Here is an 8,556-nt window from a genome sequence, read left to right as displayed (position 1 = left end):
ACCCTTCATCAGAAATGACGAAGGGTCTAGGCCCGAAACGTCAGCCTTCCTGCTCCTATGATGCTGCTTGGCTTACTGCACTTTAAAAGCCTGTTGCTTAGAACGTGTGGTTTCGGGACATGCACTGCTGGGACCAGCTGGAGAAGCTTGAGTCTACAGTGGGATGTGGGTGTTTGACAAAAGGGGTGGGTCCAGTCCCGAGGCTGGATAAGGGGGTATTCGGCCTGGAGCCTTGTTTGAGCCGAGGTTCTGGCCCTCCTGGGAAGCCAAAGAAACGAAGAGCGAAGAAGCTCCTGAAATTCTACTCACTGGAAAAAGGCACGGAGTCCCAGAGCAGCTTTTACATTGCTGCTGACAACAGGTCCCTTATCTCGGATCCAGAGGGCATCAGACCTAATCTTATTATTGTGCTCTGTCTTCTCAAGACGTGCTCAGGTGAGGATAGCGGCAAAGTTTTGCGGGAAGATCTGTAGCAAGTCCGGCCAGGGAACACCAGAAGGCTGGATGCTCCATTCAGACCGGCAAAGCTGAACTTCTGCCCCCAATAGCTGTGCAGGGGGCAACCCTCCTGGGCTGGGCAGGCTGACCACGGAGTCCATCGGCCATCCTGCAGAAGCAAAACGTACAGTTCCTAGAGGGGGGGTAGTGAGTGGGGAGGTGCTCCCTCCCAAGATGCAGGGCTGTCAATGCCCTTGCTGCACGCACAGCAATATGATTGGCTTGGAATTGTCCTCTGAAATGGCCTTGCATGTTAAAGGGCAATTAGACAGGGGCAACAAACACTGGCCCTGCCAGCAACACCCACATCCCTTCAACAGCTGCCCAGCTGGGGTCTGGTTAGCTCAGTTGGCTAGACAGCTGGTTTGTAATAGTAGAGTGATACTAACAGTATGGGTTCAATTCCTGCACCAGCTCAGGTTATTGGAAAAGGACTCTCCTTCTCAACCTCTCCCTTCACCTCAGGCTTGCTGACCATCAACATAAACCACCAACAGAAATCTCCCTCTATTGACAGACCAGCCCTATGACATGGTAAGACTACAGGTGACTTTACCTTTATTACAGCTATGCTGTTTTTATAGTTTAGTCAGTACCTGATAAATAGACATTTTTTTGGCACAACTGAAATGTAATCACCTTTAAATTGCAGAGCCCAGAGTGTTCAGAGATACAACATATACAGACTTCAGCTGAAATCAATGCAGAAATAACCAAGGGCTCTGTATGTTCTTCTATTCTGTTTTCATAAAGAATTTAATCCCTCACACTATTGATGATTCACTTCGAAAACAAAGTAGCAAGGAAACAATTTTGTTTTAAAACCACAGGCAGGTCTGACGTGGCTTTGTTAGTGCAAGTGGCCAAGATTCAGTTATGCTGTCCTTGTCCCTGTAGCAATTCACCAAACAAGTCTCAAACAACTAACCAGCCATTCACCTGTATAAATGACAAAAACTTTTTGTGAATCGAGCTCTCACAAAGCTACAAGGTTGTAAATTCATTTCCTGGATCTGAACAGTTTTGAGTGGAATCTACTCACAGTGAAGTGAAGGTAAACCTGGTCTAAGATGGGAATTTTATGGACCATCTGCTTACGCAGCCTCCCTGTTCACTATAATTAGCACCAAAAGCCAATGTTACATTCACTAAAATGTAAAGAAAAAACAAAAAAAAAAAGAGTTGCTTTTCTATTTAAAATTCATTCACGGAATATGGGCTTCACTGGCCAGGCCAACATTTAATAAGTACATAGCGTGTCATGTTGTCAGAAGTCGACAGCACAAGAAAAGACCCTTTGGCCTACTTAATCTACAGCAATGAAAAAGAAGCACCTAACTATTCCAATCCCATTTTCCAGCACTTGGCCCATAGCCTTGTCTGTACATCACCAGTGCACTTCTAAATCCTGTGAGGGTTTCTGCCCATACCAGCCTACAGGTAGGGAGCTTCAGATTCCCACCACCCCCTGAATGAGAAAGATTCGGTTTGCATTCATAGAACCTTCCCACATAATTGGCTCAAATTGGTTTATTATAGTCTCCTCAATGAAGTCTGACAGTGACAATGTGTAGATTCATGCATTCTCAATGCCCTGCATGGTTGAAATCTTGCAAGTAAATGATAATGGTCTGGATTCGACAGTGAACAGCAAAGTGGTGCTACGCACTGCTGACCTCAAAAGAAAGCCATCTCCAGCAGATTTGGGAATCTCAATGCCTGGGATTTCATTTCCGAGGCCATTAACTTGCTTCTGCCTTCACTGGGGGGAATCTCCATGATCCAGCTGAAGCTTTTTGTTTTCCACTCATCAGGACAATTCACAAGAATGCCAATTTAAAGGGAATAACAACATAATACCTGTATGAGCATGTACCAGCCATGGCAGTTTACTGCCAAGCATCACAAACTGGTGCATCCTCCGTGACAATACCTCTACCAGAGTCGACTTGCCAACCAGTCAGCACTGTCCTGTTATACAGTATAAAAGCTGTTTCTCCCCTTAAATTGGCATTCTCGTGAACTCTCCCAATGAGTGCAAGACAAAAAGTGTATTAAATATTGAAATGTTAAAAATATTTGAAACCTATGGAAATGTTATCATCGTGGTTAAATCAGACATTTCAAGAGCATTAAATTAGTTTTCAGGGCCAGAGAGGTTATTAATTTAATAATTCTTACACTGTTAAAAACCTAATTAATCACCATTCAACAAGGCATACCAAGGTTTGGGGTTGGCAGAGCAAGATTAGAATGTAAAACGGAAGATTACATTAACCCAGGTGATTTTAAAAGAACTGTACCTATTGGAATTTCAGCATAGTGCATGAAAGAGCAGATCAGCACTGACAGCTGCTCCGAGGTTTCCATGTTTTATTACTTTAATTATGTGCTGTGATTGTAAGTGCAGCAAATTACAACAGTATCTCTGTAATGACAATTGCAAAATCCAGATCATTATGGTTATATGCTTATGCTAGATTTCACAGAATCTAAAATACCACTATTACACTGTGAAAGAGTACAATGATGCCTTGGAAAACTTCAGAGATAGAATTTTTAAAATTCTTTCACTGCCTGTGAGCACTCAGTGACTATAATGCCAGGGCAGATAAGAAGATTCTGTTTTGCTAAAGATGGTCATTTTCTGGCATTTCTGTGGTGTGAACCTTTGCATCAATCCAGGCCTAACTGTTGCCCAGGTGTTGCTGCACTCGAGCACGGACTGCGTCATTATCAGAGGAGCAGAGCTGTGAACGCTGCTGAATGTTGAGCAATCATCACTGAACATTCCCATTTCTGACCTTATCTTGGAGGAAAGGTTGTTGACGAAGCAGCTGAAGATGGATGGGCCTACGACACTAACCTGAGAAACTCCTGCAGATATGGCCTGGATCTGATAATGACAGACCTCCAACAACATCTTCCTCTATGTCACCTATGACCCCAACCAGCAGAGAGCTTCCCCTTGTTTCCCACTGACTCTCATTTTCCTAGGGCTGCTTGATGCCACACTTGGTCAAATGTGACTCTGATGTCAAGGGCAGTCACTCTCAGCTCACCTCTGGAGTTCAGCTCTTCTGTTCTTGTTTGGACCAAGGTTGTATTGAGGTCAGGGAGTAGAGACAGTTGAGTTCTGACAGTGAGCAGGATATTCATAGAATCCCTACAGTGTGGAAGCAGGCCATTCAGCCCATTGAGAGTCCATACCGACTCTCTGAATAGCATCCCAACCATACCACCCACACCACCCCATCTCCCCACCCTGTCCCCGTAACCCTGCATTTCCCAAGGCTAACCCACCTACCATATCCCTGCACGCCACGGGCAATGTAGCTGGTCAATCCACCTAACCTACACATCTTTGGACTGGATATTGATAAGCGAGTGCTGTTTGACAGCACTGTCAATGACACCTTCCATCATTTTCCTAATGATTTAAGAGTGGACTAATGGGACATTTGGCATTGTATGTCCGATGATTTATCTATGAAAGAGTTAAATCATTTCCCAGACTTAACAGATAGACAAAAGAGCCGTATTGAGTCGAGTTATGATTCTATGGACTGTTCAGGATCAGAAGAAATCTCCAGCTTATCTTTCCTCTGAGGCAAGGCAATGTTAACGACTGGTTCTAAGGTTATTTGAATTAATTGCTGGCTTTATGTTTAAAAGGTTTCAAAGTTAGGGTTTGACTGGGGGTTTGGGAGAGGGGTTGTGTACATTTATTGGGATTAAGTAAAAGGCTTTTGTGAAATGTTAGCTGATCTCCCATATCACTGCTTACAGGTAGTGAGTGGTGCAATTGTAACGTTACCTGCAACAATAGGCCAGTGTTTAATTCCTGTCTGTTGTCTTTAATGCCACTTGCTAAGGTACTGCCTCTGGAAGTATGGTTTAAATAGGCACACCCTGAAGTCAATTACAGAGCCATTTTGGCGGCACATTTCTGTAGACTGGCAGATGCTTATAAATTCCTGGCTTAGGGAGTGTTCAGGTTATAAAACCAGGGACAAAACAGCTGGAAGTTTTGATTGTTCTCTTTACTTTCCTGAATTGAAGTACAGAACCTGAAAAGCCTTGTTAGACCCAAGAAATATGCAAGATGCACACCCCATCCAACGAGTAAAATTTTACTGAGAGCCCAGGAATTTGCTGTAACAACGGAACATAAGAAATCTGAGCTGTGAAGGATCCCAACCAAAACACTGGTAAAAGCGTGTGAATAATGTGTTCTGATGTACAGATGTGGTTTGATTTTTGAAAGAGGTCAAACTCTACAAATTCTAAATTGGAAACTAATTTTGGTGCTTTACAGAGATAACCAAATGTAGATTCACTGTGTAAGCACATCTGCATATCAATTTGTTTCAGAGATATTAGGATATCAATTTGTTGTTCTTTTATTTAAAAGCCATCAAATTTTTGAAACTAAATTGGCCAACAGCCTCATTATAACAAAAGGCACAAAGGAATTTCACACAAAGGCACATTAGTCCATTATGGTCCTGCACAAAATTAAACTCCAGCATCAGTAAGCACAACTTAATGGACAAGCATCATGCTCCATACGTCACTTCAATTTAAGTAGTTTATACTTGCTCAGTATTCACTGTTAGTTTTATGGCCACTTTAAAACAACAAACAACATTTGCCTGCTCAGTTTTACAAACCTCAAGAGGAAAATTTATAGCTCCCATTCAAAGGTTAAAGGCCAGCATAATCAGGGCAGCTCGTAAAAGGTGTCAAAACAAACTAACGCATACGTGTAGCCTGTTGCATAGCTAGCACTAACCATTGCATCAGAGGAGCGGGGGTTATTTCTAACTCATTTAAAGTTTCTTGGTCAATTCAGTAACTTTGGGATAAATACACCAGCCACATGCACTGAAGAATCATAGAACCCCTACAACCTAGAAGCAGGCCATTCAGCCCATTGAGTCCACACTGACCCTCCAAGGAGCATCCCACCTAGACCCATCCCATTCCTGTAACCCTGCATTTCCCACGGCTAATCCACCTTGCCTTCACATCCCTGGACACTACGGGCAATTTAGCATGGCCAAACCACCTAGCCTGCACATCTTTGGACTGTGGGAGGAAAACAGAGCACCAGGAGGAAACCCACACAGACACTGGGAGAATGTGCAAACTCCATAGAGATAGACAGTTTCCCGAGGTTGGGATTGAACCCTGGTCCCTGCTGTGAGGCAGCAGTGCTAACCACCGAGGCACTGCGGCACCCTGTATGTAGAGATGAAGCACAAGCACAAACAAAGAAGCAAAACTCAGCTCACGTTTTCAGTGCAATTTTAATTAGCACCAAACGGATGTTGCTAATCTTTCCTAACTGTGAATCCGTGCTTTTCATTTATTTTTAGGAGCTTCTTTGAGGATAACTTCCTTCACCAGATGTTTCATTTTGGTCAGACAGACAAAGTCTCTGTCCATTGCAGAACTTCACGTCTTTTATAAGATTCTTAGAAGGCTTGACAGGGATAAAGCTAAGAGGTGTGGATGCTGGAGATCTAAAACAAGCAAAACCAGAAATTGCTGGAGAAACTCAACAGATCTGGCAGCATCTATAGAGAGAGAACCAAGTTAACATTCAGGACTCGAAACAGCAACTCTGTTTTCCCTAATTTAGTTCCATATGGGAGATTGTGGTATTGGGATAAAGAGTGCTAGTGTGGAGTGACAGAGAGGAAAGAAAAATAAAGGGACAGAACCCACTCTGAAATGTGTTTCTCTAACTTCTCAAATAGATACAAAATACTGTGAATGCAGGAAATCCAAAATATAAACAGAAAACATCTATGGAGAGAGAAACAGAGTTAATGTTTGGAGTCCAGGGACTGTTCTTTTGAATTGTTCTCAACAAGACGCAAGAGTCATTTTGGACTCCAAACATTAACTCTGTTTTTCTCTCTTCACAGGTACTATCAGGAGTTTCTCTGGTATTGTGTTTTTGTTTCAGCTTCTCACTGCTTTCGTGATCCTGCAGAGAAAGCAGGAAATTAAAACGCACAAAAACATGGTTCTATTGTCACGTCACCTTCCCACTTCAACTGCACAGCAATCCAAGGTTAAGGCCCGTTTACTCTAATTGTGACATGGATTAGGTTACATCTGCAAATCCCTCTCTCTGCCCAGCGTCTTGTTCACCAAGTGGGTGCGTCTTACTGTTCAACTCCATCCAGTTGAGTGACCATGACACTGTGATAATGGGTTAGGAAGATGTGGTTCATTCAGGTTCCCTTGAGGTCATTATCTTTGTAGAGAAATACAGTCTGTCTCAATGAGGTTGAAATGTGGAGGGTGGCACAATTCAAATTGTTCAGCCATCTTAAGCTCACAGCCAAAGTCATTGGAATGTGGAACAAAAACAAAGTTGCTGGAAAAGCTCAGTAGGTCTGGCAGCACCTGTGAAGGAAAAACAAAAGAGTTAATATTTCAGGTCCGATGACCCAGGGTCACTGGACCTGAAGCATTAACTCTGATTTTTCCTTCATAGACGCTGCCAGACCTACTGAGCTTTTCCAGCAACTTTGATTTTGTTCCTGATTTACAGCATCCGCAGTTCTTTGGGTTTTCATTGGAATGTGGCTTCAGTTTCTTTTTCAAGAAACAACTCAATTAAGGCCTTCAAGTAGTTAAATTCAACTTCTTTTGGTCATAAAGCATGCTTTCATGACAGTATCATTCTATTAAATCAACACTATGGTTTCTCCAGGGCCAGTAATATATCCTTCCATCAGGTGTGCTGCCCAGCATTATTCACAGTACTCTAAATATTCTCTAAGCAAGGCTGAAGCTTCACTTCCATTCTCTTGTATGGTTCAACAGAAAGTTGCCCAAGAGACCATTATTTGCAGGGCTCAGCTCTGATGATGAATACAGCCAAGCTATGCCATCAGGGCCTGATCCTGCTATAAAAGCTGAGCCCTGACTAACGTCTAGTTTGCTCCAGTAGGCAACCACACTGTTGCTTTTATGACCCTAGCTGAGTTTGATGAACTTTAGAAAGGCTGAGAATTAAACCAGGAGCCTGCCTGGTCTGTGTGTCTCAGTTATTCAATGGCTATTTACCAGGATGTTGCTGGGAATGGAGGGTTTGAGTTATAAGGAGAGGCTGGGACTTTTTACTCTTGAGTGTAGCAAGTTGAGTGGTGATCTTAGAGGTTTATAAAATAACGTGGGATACAGAGAAGGTGAATAGCAGGTGTCTTTTCCCTAGGGTGGGAAACTTCAAAACTAGGGAGCAAGTTTTTAAAGGTGAGAAGGGAAATATTTTAAAAAGACATAAGGCACAATTTTGTTTTTATACAGAGTGGTTCATGTGTAGAACAAACTTCCTGGAGGAAGTGGTGGATGCAGGTACAGTTACAATTTTCAAAAGACATTTTAGGTAAGTACACGAATAAGAAATGTTTGGATAGATATGGGCAGGCAGGTGGGACTAGTTTAGTTTGGGATTATGGTCAGTGTGGACTGGCTGAGTCAATTTCCGTGCTGTATTATTCTACGACTCTATGGCTAAACCTGCTGAAGAATTAGGCAGATTTTGTATATTCAAACAAAGGGTTTCAGCATTTTATATGTAACACACAAGGACCTTGATAGTTGGGAACAGGAACTCTAGTCAATTTAGCATTGCAAGATAGCCACGAAACAAAATGTATAGGCAAGTGAATTGGTTTAACAATTCAAATGTCAGCTAAAGGTTTCTAAGGTTTAATAAATTTCCGAGGTAATTGAAAACCATAATACCTCTGGAAAAAAATGCCCCTCATGTGCTTCACTTTATTCAATTTGAAGAGATTGGAACTCATTATAATGTGATGAGTTGAATATCTAGTTCCATTGCTCTAGAGCCTTGAGGGGAATATTATTTGTTACAGGCAAGCCAAAGCAAGATTTCCTTTGTAGCTTTTAAAGCTATTAAAGGCATATTCGCCCTTTCCTCGAATTGGAACATTTATTTGGGTAACTAGACTGTCACGCTGTCTAAACTAGCTGCCATAAAAGAAAGTTTTGACAGAAGCTTAATTCAAGGCT

The sequence above is a fragment of the Rhincodon typus genome, chromosome 21 (assembly GCF_021869965.1).
Source record: "Rhincodon typus isolate 14 chromosome 21, sRhiTyp1.1, whole genome shotgun sequence".
In the NCBI taxonomy this organism is placed as follows: Eukaryota; Metazoa; Chordata; class Chondrichthyes; order Orectolobiformes; family Rhincodontidae; genus Rhincodon; species Rhincodon typus.
The sequence above is the reverse complement of the archived record's forward strand: the minus strand, read 5'-3'. Positions refer to the sequence as shown.